Source organism: Salvelinus sp. IW2-2015, linkage group LG19 (genome assembly GCF_002910315.2).
Source record: "Salvelinus sp. IW2-2015 linkage group LG19, ASM291031v2, whole genome shotgun sequence".
In the NCBI taxonomy this organism is placed as follows: domain Eukaryota; kingdom Metazoa; phylum Chordata; class Actinopteri; order Salmoniformes; family Salmonidae; genus Salvelinus; species Salvelinus sp. IW2-2015.
In genome coordinates this window covers 28,950,300-28,965,546 of record NC_036859.1, presented here as the reverse complement: position 1 = coordinate 28,965,546, position 15,247 = coordinate 28,950,300, and the positions used below count along the sequence as shown (strand labels likewise).

Sequence of the window (15,247 nt, the reverse complement as noted above, 5' to 3'; positions counted from 1 at the left end):
TGTAGCTGTGCATAATTAATTAATGTTCCATTATCATAGCATCCACATAAAAACAATTACCATATTGTGTCAGAGGTTCCCTTGTAAATACAATTATGATACTGTCAACTATCATAACTGCAATAACTGCAGGTGTGGTAGCATGGCTCAACACAGACCCACCACCAAAAGCATCAGTCCTCCATCTCAATAAGTACCAGTGGGTTTAAAGATTGTCTGTAATAATTTTGTTCAATTTCAGCTGGTCAATTCCTCTCTTGTCAAATGTCACATATTAATGTGCTATTCCTCTTTTGGAATGCCCCTCACATTAAAACCCCAGCCCACTCAGGGCTCTGACCTTTGTCCAATGTGACAACCATAAATGTCAAGTCCATATTAACTTCTCCCTGCCCTGAAAAGGAAACTGTACATTTTTTTTTTTTTCTCCTTCACCATTTTTGCTTTAACATTTAGGCATTCTGTTGTTTTTCATTCCAGGTTTTGAGCAAGATGGTAATTCCTGAGGTTCGTAATCCTGACCTGCTGCCTCCAGATCAGATGTCGGAGAGCTTTCATGTCAAGATCGCTATGATTGGCTGTGGCCCGGTGACCGTCAACTGTGCCTCCTACCTGGCCAGACTGGGGTATGACATCACTGTGTTCAATTAACAGACATATATTGGAGGATTGAGGTAGATGGGCTCAATTAGTATTACTGACTTCCAGTGAGTAACGATAATTTAGCTATATACACAGGGTACCAGTACCGAGTCGATGTGCAGGGGGAAGGACGTAATTGAAGTAGATACATTACATGACTAAAAGTATGTGGACACCTGCTCGTCGAACATCTCATTCCAAAATCATGGGCATTAATATGGAGTTGGTCCACCCTTTGCTGCTATAACAGCCTCCACTCTTCTGGGGAAGGCTTTCCACTACATGTAGCATAAAGCATTAGTGAGGTCAGGCACTAACATTGGGCAATTATGCCTGGCTCGCAGTCAGCGTTCCAATTCATCCCAAAGGTGTTCGATCGGGTTGAGGTCAGGGTTCTGTGCAGGTAAGTCAAGTTCTTCMACACTGATCTTGACAAACCATTTCTGTATGGACCTCGCTTTGTGCACGAGGGCATTTTCATGCTGAAGCAAGAAAGGGTCTTCCACAAACTATTGCCACAAAGTTGGAAGAACAGAATCATCTAGAATGTAATTGTATGCTGTAGCATTAACATTTTCCTTCACTGAAATTAAGGAGCCTGAACCATGAAAAACAGCCCCAGACCATTATTCGTCTTCCACCAAGCTTTACAGTTGGCACTGTGCATTTGGGCAGGTAGCGTCCTCCTGGCATCTGCCAAACCGAGATTCGTCTGTTGRAGTGCCAGATGGTGATGCCTTTCCAGAGTCTAATGGCAATGAGCTTTACACCACTCCAGCTGACGCTTGGCATTGTGCATGGTGATCCTAGGCTTGTGTGCTGCTGCTCGGCCATGGAAACCCATTTCATGAAGCTCCCGACGAATAGCTATTGTGCTGACGTTGCCTCCAGAGGCAGTTTGGAACTCGGTAGTGAGTGTTGCAACCGTRGACAGGCGATTTTTACGCGCTATGCGCTTCAGCACTCAGCGGTCCCGTTCTGTGAGCTTGTGTGGCCTACCACTTCACGGCTGAGCCGTTGTTGCTCCAAGACATTTCCACTTGGTGATGGAGTTTGAGATTGACCTGATGAAAGACCTGGGGGTGACGGTAATAAACACACACCACACTGAGTACACACACATGCATGTGCGCACACGCACACACATACACACACATACTGTACGTACAACCACTTGCATTGCGCACACGCACACGCGCACACACACCACCTCACCACACCTGACTGCTTACAAACACCACACTGATTATAGCCGCCCCTGATACCGCACCTTACTTTACCTCCTCAACATGTCACAGCAGCGACTTTTCCGTGTTGTCTCTTAATAACTATTTAATCAAACTCTGTATTTAACAAGTTTACCAAGGGTCTTAGTTTTGTCCTTACACAACTTTTTTTATTCAACCTTTTCACCCCGTATCTATCTGGAGATAAATCTGCAGGACCTCCTCTGTCCGAAAAAAAAGTGAAGTAACATTATGCCTTCTCATTGCAGTCGCTGTACTCTTAATATACAGGAGAACTATTGCCTTATGGTGAGGATAGCCGAGTTGCAAGCTCGGCTTCAGATGCAACAGTTAGGCAAGGGCAATTTAAGTGCAGGAAAGGATGATACAGTGTCTGTGACACCAGTAAATACACGTAGTAGTGTTAATCCCCCTGCCCAGTCCCCGCAGCCAGACAATTTTCTCATGGCTTCTGGAAAGAAATGCTTTCTGCATGCTCAACCGGTGTCTGTCATTCAGCCGTTTTCTCCATTAAGCAACGAGTCGGAGTTAGAGCCCGAGCCTTCTCAGGTCTTTCCTCCACCCGTTACGGGGTCTGAGCTGCCAAAGCCTTCCACCATTAGCTCTGACAAATTGAAAACCCTAGTAATTCGTGACTCCATTACCCGCAATATTAGACTTATTAGACTTGAAAATAATCATTCAGCGATCATACACTGTTTATCAGGGGGCAAGGCTACCGACATAAAGGCTAATCTGAAGATGGTGCTGGCTGAGGCTAAAACGGGATGGTGTAGATGGTGTCATGACTGTCCTATGAGGATCACAATTGGTCAGATCAGCTTGGAAATGGCTGACAATAACCAGATCCTCTCCCACCCGCAAAAAGGGAACTGTGGTGGTTTTAACATCCACACCCAGAAGTAAATTTAATCAGGAGAGAACTCCCTCTCTACCCATTAGTATCAATCAAAGGAATGCCTTTGTCTAGAGCGACTTTTGCCCACCCAAAACTCTAATGTCCAAACGTGGATAATGGAACAATAATTCTAACATAAAGAATGTGGGGAATGGTCAGCGGGGAAATGTAGAAAACTACTGTCATACTGTTTTTCATTTTGTGATGTTATTAAAAACTGTATGGACCAAATACTGTAACTTGGACATGATACCCCCTTTATCTGTCAAGTTTTCATCCAATATATTGTGAATACAATATGAAGAATGATGAAGGTATTTGTGTTAAGATAGGAATGTGATTATAGTTTTCTAATGAGATAATAGTTTTGATATCCTTTGCACATTAACTAGCCATGCCCCAAGTGAGTTCAGAGAGCTTGTCAGCCTGACGGAACGCCCCTTTTAACCAAGAGTGCATAAAGAAGAGGAATCAACCTTTAGACCAGGAAACGTGAGGCGGGTAGCTTCATTTTGGAAATGGTTGAAACGTTGAACCTCAACGCGAGGTGAAGAAATATACTCACCTTCCTTTAGACCACACAGACGAAGAGCTGCAGCTCATGTCCGTCGTGATCCGAAACCTGAATACCAACACGAGGGAGAATAAACACCCCTCAGACAGACAGTCACTGGTACAGCTGATTAGCTGTCTTATGTCAGATATCAAGAAAAGCGAATCTAAGTGAGACTATCCTACTACGCTCATCACCAATGGGAAACGTCGACATGGCTGGGTATCTTCCAGAGTGAACAACAGTAAAAGACAGGAAAGGGTAGACTCCTTTCGGACAATCAGAGCTATACAGCTGGAAGGCCAACAACTTTCCGGTTCCGACCGACATAAACGACAAATGAAGGCATTTCACACGTAAATCCATGCATGATTCATTATTCCAAATGGGCGGAGGTTCGTGTGCAAAGTATATGGTTAATGGGCGAATAATTATATAATTATCTCTCTCTTTCCCTCCCTCTCCATCTCTGTTGTTACAAGCCGTCATATCTTGTCAGTCCACTAGGGAAATTTGTCTCATGTAAGTGTGTGTGTGTATTCTGTGTTATTATTTAGTTAGCTAGTAAATAAATTATTAAACCAATGTGTGTAGTACTGAATAATGCGCAAGGCTGGTGTTTTTGCAGATCAAAGAAGGTTACGATTGTTCAAAATTAGTTTTGATAAAAGGTAATGATTAAAAAGAGGACTGTTTATCGATGAAATAGGTAAAGACCCTATGGAGTTTATTTCGGGAGATGGTAACTCACTAAACAACTTCTTCTGTGGTGCCCCAAATCCTAATGAGTTGTTACATGATTAATTTAATCGGATAACAATTAAACATAGTTATCAAATCAAATTGTATTAGTCACATGCGCCGAATACAGCAGGTGTAGATCTTACAGTGAAATGCTTACTTATGAGCCCCTAACCAACAATGCAGTTTAAAAAAAATACAGATAAGAATAAGAAATAAAAGTAACAAGTAATTAAAGTGCAGCAGTAAAATAACAATAGCGAGACTATATACTAGGGGGTACCGGTTAAGAGTCAATGTGCAGGGGGCACCGGATAGTTAAGGTAATATATACATGTAGGTAGAGTTATTAAAGTGACTATGCATAGATGATAACAACATTGAGTAGCAGTGGTGTAAAAGAGGAGGGGGCAATGCAAATAGTCTGGGTAGCCATTTGATTAGGTGTTCAGGAGTCTTGGGGGTAGAAGCTGTTTAGAAGCCTCTTGGACCTAGACTTGCGCTCTGTTACCGCTTGTCTTGTCTATGACTAGGGTGGCTGGAGTCTTTGACAAGTTTTAGGGCCTTCCTCTGACTGCCTGGTATAGAGGTCCTGGATGGCAGGAAGCTTGGCCCCAGTGATGTACTGGGCCGTTCGCACTACCCTCTGTAGTGCCTTGCGGTTGGTGGCCGAGCAGTTGTCATACTCGGCAGTGATGCAACCAGTCAGGATGCTCTCGATGGTGCAGCTGTAGAACCTTTTGAGGATCTGAAGACCCATGCCAAATCTTTTCAGTCTCCTGAGGGGGAATAGGTTTTGTCGTGCCCTCTTCACGACTGTCTTGGTGTGCTTGGACCATGTTAGTTTCTTGGTGATGCAGACACCAACCTGCTCCACTGCAGCCCCGTCGATGAGAGTGAGGGCGTGCTCGGTCCTCCTTTTCCTGTAGTCCACAATCATCTCCTTTGTCTTAATCACGTTGAGGGAGAGGTTGTTGTACTGGCACCACACGGCCAGGTCTCTGACCTCCTCCCTATAGGCTGTCTCGTTGTGGTCGGTGATCAGGCCTACCACTATTGTGACATCGACAAACGTAATGTTGGTGTTGGAGTCGTGCCTGGCCGTGCAGTCATGAGTGAACAGGGAGTACAGGAGGGGACTGAGCACGCACCCCTGAGGGGCCTCTGTGTTGAGGATCAGCATGTCAGATGTGTTGTTACCTTCCCTTACCACCTGGGGCCGGCCCGTCAGGAAGTCCAGGATCCAGTTGCAGAGGGAGGTGTTTAGTCCCAGGGTCATTAGCTTATTGATGAGCTTTGAGGGCACTATGGTGTTGAACGCTGAGCTGTAGTCAATGAATAGCATTCTCACATAGGTGTTCCTTTTGTCCAGGTGGGAAAGGACAGTGTGGAGTGCAATAGAGATTGCATCATCTGTGGATCTGTTGGGGCGGTATACAAATGTGAGTGGGTCTAGGGTTTCTGGGATAATGGTGTGAGCCATGACCAGCCGTTCGAAGCACTTCATGGCTTAAATAAATAACAGTAATCAGATTAATGAAAGTAAAGTCACGATATACAGGGATATTGTTATCCACATCAGCACCAACAATGTTAGGATGAAACAGTCAGAGGTCACCAAGAGCAACATAACTTCAGCGTGTAACTTAGCTAGAAGGATGTGTTGGCATCGAGTAATTATCTCTGAGTGATGAGCTCTACAGCAGACTCGCACATCTCAATCGCTGGTTGAAAATAGTTTTCTGCCCCTCCTAAAAGATAAAATGTGTGTATAACTGGCCCTCTTTCTGGGACTCCCCTACAAACAGGATCAAGCCTGGCCTGCTGATGAGTGACGGACCCCATCCAAGCTGGAGGGGTGCTGTCATCTCATCTATCAACAAAGACAGGGCTCTAACTCCTCCAGCTCCACAATGAGATAGCCAGCCTGCGAGTTTAGTGGAGTCCGCCACTAGTCAGCTTTCCCCATTGAGACCGTGTCTGTGCCTCAATCTAGGTCGGGCAAAACTAAACTTTGTGGTGTTTGCCTTAGCAATCCTTAGCAAAGACCTCCTCCATTCCTGTTACTATTGAAAGAGATTGTGATAATATCTCACATATCAAAATAGGACTACTTAATGTTAGATCCCTCACTTCCAAGGCAGTCAAGCAGTCAATAAACGAATCATTGATCATAAACTTGATGTGATTGTCCTTACTGAAACATTGCTCAAGCCTGATGAATTTACTGTGTTAAATGAGGCCTTTCCTCCTGGTTACACTAGTGACCATATCCCCCGTGAATCCCGCAAAGGTGGAGGTGTTGCTAACATTTATRACAGCAAATTACAATTTACACACAAAAAATACAGTGTTTTCGTCTTTTGAGCTTCATGTCATGAAATCTATGCAGCCTTCTAAATCACTTTTTATAGATACTGTTTCAGGCCTCCTGGGCTGTATACAGTGTTCCTCACTGAGTTCCCTGAATTCCTATCGGACCTCATAGTCATGGCAGATAATATTCACATTTTTGTTGACTTCAATATTCACACGGAAAAGTCCACAGACCCACTCCAAAAGGTTTTCGGAGCCATCAACGGCTCAGTGGGGTTTGTCCAACATGTTTTCCGACCTACACATTGCCACAGTCATACCCTGGGTCTAGTTGTCCCGTGGAATAAATAATTCTGGATCTAAATGTTTTTCCTCATAATCCTGGACTATCGGACCACCATCTTGTTACATTTGAAATCACAACAAATAGTCTGTACCTGAGCCCTGAAGCAAGCTTCCAGAAAATTAGAACAGAAATGGCACTACACCAAACTGGAAGTCTTCTGACTAGCTTGGAAAGACAGTACCGTGTAATATCAAAGAGCCCTCACAGCTGCTTGATTAGCCTACTTTTCCAAACTAATTGAGGAGAATAAAAACTATAAAAACTATATTTTTGATACTGTCGCAAAGCTAACTAAAAGGCAGCATTCCCCAAGTGAGGATGGCCTTCACTTCAGCAGTGATTAATTAATTAACTTATTTGAAGAAAACATCATGATCATTAGAATACAAATTACGGACTCCTATTTGAATCTGCGTATTTCTCCAAGACTCAATTGTCCTGAGTCTGGCCAGAACTGCCAGGACCTAGGATCAATTGAGACAATCAAGTTTTTTAATCCTGTATCTAGACACATTCACAAAAATAGTCATGGCCTCTAAACCTTCCAGTCCGTACTTGACCTACTTGACTTCAACTCAACAACTGAAACAATCGTAAGTTTCGGTGTTCCTCAGGGTTCTGTTTTAGGACCACTATTACTTTCACTATATATTCTACCTCTGATAATGTCATTTGGAAACACAATGTCAACTTCCACTTGCGGACGACACACAGCCGTACATTTTGATGAAACATGGTGAAGCACCAAAATTGCCTACCCTGGAAGCTAGTGTTTCAGACATAATGAAGTGGATGGCGGCAAACGTTTTACTTTTAACTAGTTTTAAACAGAGATGCAAGTTCTAAGTCCTAAAAATCAAAGAGCTCTGCTGTTTGAGCTGACAATTCATTTTGATGGTTGTACAGTCGTCTCAAATAAAACTGTGAAAGACTTCGGCTTTACACTGGACCCAAATCACTCTTTTAACGAACATATCAATAATATTTCAAGGGCAGCTTTGTTCCACCTTCATAACATTGCAAAAATCAGAAACTTTTTGTCCACAAATGCAGAAAAACTAATCCATGCTTTTGTCACTTCTAGATTAGAATACTGCAATGCCCTAATCTCCGGCTACCCAGATAAAGCATTAAATTAACTTCAGTTAGTGCTAAAAACGGCTGCTAGAATCTTGACTAGAATCCCAAAATTCGATCATATTACTCCAGTGCTAGCCTCTCTACACTGGCTTCCTGTTAATGCTCTGTCTGATTTTATGGTTTTACTACAAAACTACAAAGCACTACATGGACTTGCTCCTACCTATCTCTCCGATTTGGTCCTGCCGTACATACCTTCACATACACTACGGTCACAAGACCCAGGCCTCCTTATTGTCCTGAGAATTTTTATACAAACAGCTGTAGGCAGGACTTTCTCCTATAAAGCTACATTTTTGTGGAATGGTCTGCCTATCCATTTAAGAGACGCAGATTCGGTCTCAATCTATAAATCTTTACTGAAGATGAATCTCTTCAGTAGGTCCTATGATTGAGTGTAGTCTGGTCCAGGTAGTGTTGAACCGCCCTTGTTGTCTCTGCCTGGCCAGCTCCCCTCTCTCCACTGGGATTCTGTGCCTCTGACCGTACTACGGGGGCTGAGCCTGGCTTAGTAGTGTTCTTCCATGCCGTCGCTAGGAAGGGTGCGTCACTTCGTTCCAGGATTATTTTGCTATACTCGACTTGAGTGGGTTGAGTCACTGATGTGATCTTCCTGTCACGCTCGTGCGGTGGAGAAGATCTTTCATGGGCTATACTCAGCCTTGACTCAGAGTAGTAAATTGGTGGTCTGTTGATATCCCTCTAGTGGTGTGTGCTTCAGCAAAGTGGGTGAGGTTATATACTGCCTGGTTGGCCCTGTCTCGGGGTATCGTCGGACAGGGCCATAGTTCCCCCCCAACTCAGCCTCCAGTATCTATGCTGCAATAGTCTATGTGCCGGGGGGCTAGGATCACGTAAAATTCTCCTGTCTTATCTGGTGTCCTGTGTGAATGTAAGTATGCTCTGTCTAATTCTCCCATATCTCTCTCTCTCCACTCCCAGAGGACCTGAGCCCTAGGATCATGCCTCAGACCTACCTGGCCTGAGGACTCCTGGCTGCCCCCGTCTCCAGTCCACCTAGTCGTGCTGCTGATCAAGTTTCTGCTGTTTTGTCTGTGGCTATGGAACTCTGACCTGTTCACTGGACATGCTACCTTGTCCCAGACCTGTTGTTCTCGATCCGCTCTTTCGCTCCCTCTCTCCCACACCTGCTGTCTCGACCTCTGAATGCTTGGCTATGAAAAGCCAACTGACATTTACTCCTGAGGTGCTGACCTGTTGCACCCTTTATAACCACAGGTATTATTATTTGACCCTGCTGATCATCTATCAATGTTTGAACATCTTGAAGAACGATCTGGCCTTAATGGCCATGTACTCTTATAATCTCCACCCGGCACAGCCAGAAGTGGACTGGCCACCCCTCAGAGCCTGGTCCTCTTTAGATTCACCACTCACCACTTACATACACACACACTCACCAAACCATAGACACACTATGCTCACACACAACACTCTCACTGTCAAGAGCTATGCACCCATCACCAGGAAAATGTCAGTGACATTAATAACGACAACAGCAACCTAAAGCCCTAAACAAACAGGTACCTAGCAGAGAAAACAATTAGAAGCTACAGTGGGGAAAGCTAAGTGACAAAGACACTTCCTCCGGCGTAGGGTATCCATCTGGTCATTGTCTGAATGCCATAGCCAGGAAAAAGGCCAATCAATACTACTCATCCAGCTCACCTAACCGTGATTAATTTGATTTATTCCTAATTATTTATTTATTTGATGGAGAGAGAGAAACGAAGAAGGGAAGAGAGAGAGAAAAAGTAATGGAAGAGAGAGAGAGAGAAATAGATGGGGTATTGAAAGAGGTGGAGAGGGAGAGGGGTGTGAAAGAAAGATGGAGAGAGAAGAAAGGGAAGCATGGGGAAAAGAAAGAGATAAAAGAGAGAGACAACATTCCTTGAGGTTGGCTAGACAGGAGTGAGGGGATGAAGAGAGGGGAGGTAGCTATTGCTTCTTGCCGTCTGACCTTTTCTTCAAGGCTTTATTAATCTCCAGAAATGAATTCCATTAAGATGGCCTCTCAATTAATTTAATTAAGAGAAAGAGTGTGAGGGAAATGAGAAGGAAGACGTTGTTCCAACTTCACTCTATTACGCCAGTGACAAACACAAACAAATAGGCCGCTGTCATGGCTGTGTCATTTGTCTTTTCCATGTAGTTATCGAACCCCAGAGGAATGTTACCCGACCATGGTCCTATTGTCTCTGTCTCTGAACCTCACTGTGTGTATTTTATGTGATGAATGTCACTGATTATTCACTTACATCAGACACACATTTAACTCAACCCTAAAACCCTAAATATCCATAACTTGCCCACTTTCAGATTGTCAGAGAGAAGGGACTGGGTATGAACGAGATGAGCCTGAACTCTCTGAAAGACAAGGAATTCCATAAAATATAAGATATGGTGTAGCTTGTTGTGCAAAACTCGATCTTTAACCAGAAATGTTTCTTTTTTTTTATACTGTAAAATTATTTGGTGGAATGTGCTTTGTTGCTGCCCGGGCAAGTCAAATGTTATCCTGAAGACAACATTAATTTGCTTTGACTCTAGTGTTCCGTTTGTACAAAAAAATAAACCAAGCTAAGCATCACACCATTCTTCTGCCTAAATTCCCTTTAGGGCACAAGGCGAGACCCAAATGCAGACACAGGAGGCAGGTGGTTGAGCTCCGATATTTATTACACCAAAAGGGTTAGGCAAAAGGCCGGTCGGGGACAGGTGAGAGTTCATAAACCAGGTCCGAGTCCAAACAGTACCAGGGGATAGGCAAGCTCGAGGTCAGGACAGGCAGGGGTTCAGAGAACAGGTCCGAGTCCAAACAGTACATGGGGATAGGCAGACTCGAGGTCAGAACAGGCAGGGGTCAGGCAGGCAGATTCAGCGTCAGGACAGGCAAGGGTCAAAACCAGGAGGACTAGGAAAAAACTGAGACTGGGAAAAATAGGAGCAAGGAGAAACGCTGGTTGACTTGGCAAACCAAGACGAACTGGCACAGAGAGACAGGAAACACAGGGATAAATACACCGGGGACTAATGGGGAAAACAGGAGACACCTGGAGGTGGGTGGAGACAATCACAAAGACAGGTGAAACAGATCAGGGTATGACAAATTGCGTTCCGACCACTCCCTCCACACACCAAATGGCATGCTGAGTGCGCACACAAGCTCCCGTTAGTCGTACAGAAATAAATGCCTATAAAAACGTATCTAACTGATGGGATACACAAGCTCCCGTTAGGCCTACAGAAATAAATGTCTGTAAAAACATATCTAAATGATGGGATACACAAGCTCCCATTAGGCCTACAGAAATAAAAGCCTATAAAAACGTATCTAAATGATGGGATACACAAGCTCCCGTTAGGCCTACGGAAATAAATGCCTATAAAAACATATCTAAATGATGGTATACACAAGCTACATTAACTGCCAAATAATGACAGCTTCATCACAAATTCAAAATAGACTGGTTAATTGAAGTAGGATCATTTGTGTTCCAACAACGAGCTGCAGTTTAGGAATAATAATGCTCGTCAAACATCTCATTACAAAATCATGGGCATTAATATGAAGTTGGTCCGCCCTTTGCTGCTATAACAACCATCACGCATCTGGGAAGGCTTTCCACTAGATGGTGGATCATTGCTGTGGGGACTTGCTTCCATTCAGCCACAAGAGCATTAGTGAGGTCGTGTACTGATGTTGGGCGATTAGGCATGGCTCGCAGTCAGCGTTCCAATTCATCCCAAAGGTGTTCGATGGGGTTGAGGTCAGGGCTCTGTGCAGTCCAGTCAAGTTCTTCCACACCGATCTCGACAAACCATTTCTGTATGGCCCTCGCTTAGTGCACGGGGGCATTGTCATGCTGAAACAGGAAAGGGCCTTCCCCAAACTGTTGCCACAAAGTTGGAAGCACAGAATCCTCTTGAATGTCATTGTATGCTGTGGCATTAAGATTTCCCTTTTCTAGAACTAAGTGGCCTAGCGTGACCCATGAAAAACAGCCCCAGACCATTATTCCTCCTCCACCAAACTTTACAGTTGGCACTATGCATTGGATCAGGTAGCGTTTTCCTGGCCTCTGTCAAACCCAGATTTGTCCGTCGGACTGCCAGATGGTGAAGCTGTCACGTCTGCTCCCGCTCTTCCCTTCCCCTGGCGCTTGAGGGCGCCAGATTACCCTGCATCACACGCTCCTGCCATCCATCACTCACACCTGCCATCATAACTCGCATCAGCGTTATTGGACTCACCTGGACTCACTTATCACATGTTCTTTTCCTCCCTTATATTTGTCTGTTCCCTTGCTCTGTTCCCCGCTGCTGCATTGTATTGTTTTTGTCTTTTGAATTTGTTTCTGACGCTGTTCCTGTTTTGTCTCTGTCTGTTATAATTAAATGTTTTACTCCCCGTACCTGCTTCGTCTCAACAGCGTCATTACGCGTGACAGAAGCATGATTCATTACTCCAGAGAATGCGTTTCCATTGCTCCATAGTCCAATGGTGGCAAGCTTTACATCACTCCAGCCATCACTTGGCATTGGGCATGGAAATCTTAGGCTGGTGTGCTGCTGCTCGGCCATGGAAACCCATTTCATGAAGCTCCCAACGAACATTTCTTGTGCTGACGTTGCTTCCAGAGGCAGTTTGGAACTCAGTAGTGTGTTGAAACAGAGGACAGATGATTTGTACACGCTATGTGCTTCAGCACTCGGCAGTCCTGTTCTGTGAGCTTGTGTGGCCTACCACTTCACGGCTGAGTCGTTGTTGCTCCTAGACCTTTCCACTTCACAATAACAGCAGTTACCCGGGGCTGCTCTTGAAGGGCAGAAATTTGACGAACTGACTTGTTGGAAAGGTGGCATCCTATGACGGTGCCACATTGAAAGTCACTGAGCTCTTCAGTAAGGCCATTTTTTTTCAACCTATGTGTTGTGTTAATTGCGTTGTTTGGTCTATAACCCCTTAATTCATGTGCCTTGACACTGTGATATATAGGCCTAAGGCTGAGACAATAAGAAGACAGTGGCAGAATAAATTCAACCACACCTTTGTTTCATCACAAAACCGGAGAGCAACATCTGTCCTGTGAAGTCCACAAAACACATTGCATGTAATAAACAAACCTACAGCATGGTCAAGCAATTATTTTTTCCAACATTTTCAGACTACTAAACAAGTATTGATTTAGAACTAGAGAGAGTTACCGCAACTTACTAAGAAAACAAGCGCTGGCTCCATTAATCCAGCACCATTTCAACTTCAACATTTCAACATTATCTTGTAACCTATGCTTAGTCTAATACAGTGACAACTAAAATACACCAAAAACGATTTAGTCCAATCAACGTAAGCTAAATATTATGTGGCTGTCCATGGCACTGATTTCTGTGTGTGTGTGTGTGTGTGTGTGTGTGGGCTTGCAAGTACAAAAAAACATTTTGACTCACACTACTTGTAGAGAAAAGCCAATGCCATCCTCTTCTTTATGTTGCCTAAATGGTCTATGACTCTGTCATACAGTACACACTTTTAGTTTTAGTTGTCCTAGGCTACCTGGCWAAAAAAATGCTTGCTCGGTAGCCGAACTTCCTTTCTTGGGCAATGATGCGCCAGGCCAGGTAGTTAACATTAGCCTACTACATCTAGCTACATATTGAACTTCCGTCCTCTCAGGCCAGGGGCACAATGTATGAATTTATGGTTGGATCAGAATCACTGTTATAATCGTTGGCCAGTACGGAGAATTAAGTAAAACCACAAGTCCAAATCCCTATCCCCATCCATGGCTAATTTAGGAAAGGGATGATTTTAGCTAGTCACCGGAGGACAACAACACAACGAGATGCAACAGTTCAAGTTGTTTCTGTCAATGACGTTTGGTTTCTGATGTGATGTGATCGGTGTGAAGCCAAATCCAAACTGGCTTCCCTAAACACTTTTTTTTGTGTACCAGGACCATTTACAGCTGAGCTCGCTCAGTTTAGCTTAATGCTGATTGGCTATTATTACTTCTTTTTTTTATTCAAGGGAGGCCAAATGCTCCCTTGTATTCAATGCTATGGGCAGCAACAATGTCAAACTCTTTTTGATCAGACAGCATCAGATAGATGGGCTACATTTTTGTTCACATTTTAGTAATTTAGCAGACACTTATACAGAGCGACATACAGTTAGTGCATTCATCTTAAGATAGCTAGGTGGGACAACCACATCACAAGCATAGAATGTAAATTGTTCGTCAATAACATAGCTATCAATAGAGTCGGAGCTAGGGGGGTCAAGTGCAAGTGCTGGTTAAGTGTTATTTTTATTTTGGTCGAGTTGAGGGGGATTATTTAAGATACTTTTTGAAGAGGTAGGGTTTTAGATGTTTTTCAGAAGATGGGCAGAGACTCTGCTGTCCTAGCTTCAGGGGGAAGCTGGTTCCACCATTGGGGTGCCAGGACAGAGAAGAGCTTGGACTGAGCAGGAGCTGTAGGAGAGCCTAGAGACCTGAGGTGGTAGAACGGAGGGATCGGGTTGGGTTGTAGGATTTGAGCATAACCTGAAGGTAGGGAAGGGAAGTTCCTCTTGCTGTTCCGTAGGTAAGCACCATGGTCTTTTAGTGGATGCAAGCTTCGACTGGAAGCTGTTGGAGTGTGCGGATAAGCGGGGTGGCATGAAAGAACTTGGGAAGGTTGAGTACAAGGTGGGCTGCTGCGTTCTGGATAAGTTGCTGGCTCCGTTTGTTGGAACAAACGGAGAGCCCACCCAACAGCACACCCAACAGTTGCAGTAGTCCAGACGGGAGAGGACAAGTGCCTGGATTAGGACCCTCGCCGCTTCCTATGTGAGGTAAGGTYGTACTCTACGAATGTTGTAGAGTATGAACCTGCAGGAGCGGGTCACCGCTTTGATGTTTGCAGAGAACGACAGGGTGTTGTCCAGGGTCACGCCAAAGTTCTTTGCTCGCTCTGAGGGCGAAACTGKGGAGTTGTCAACTGTGATGGAGGTGTCTTTGAGCGGGCAGGCTTTCCCCAGGAGGAAGAGCTGTTCCGTCTTGTTGAGGTTGAGTTTGAGGTGATGGGCCGACATCCAAGTTGAGATATTTGCCAGGCACACAGAGATGCGTGTCACCACCTGGGTGTCAGAAGGGGGGAAGGAGAAAAGTAGTTGAGTGTCATCCGCATAGCAATGATAGGAGAGACCATGTGAGGATATGACGGAGCCGAGTGCATAGTTTAGAAGAGGATAGGGCCTAGAACCGATCCCAGGGGGACACCAGTAGTGAGAGTATGTGGTGCATACACAGATCCTCTCCACGTCACTTGCAATCCAAAAGTGTGCATAGCCTGAGACG

At 44.5% G+C, this 15,247-nt stretch overlaps 1 pseudogene; it reads left to right on the top strand.

Moving 5' to 3' along the window:
• LOC111979058 (dihydropyrimidine dehydrogenase [NADP(+)]-like) overlaps positions 1-15,247 on the top strand; it is a 184,137-nt pseudogene that overhangs the window by 34,865 nt on the left and 134,025 nt on the right.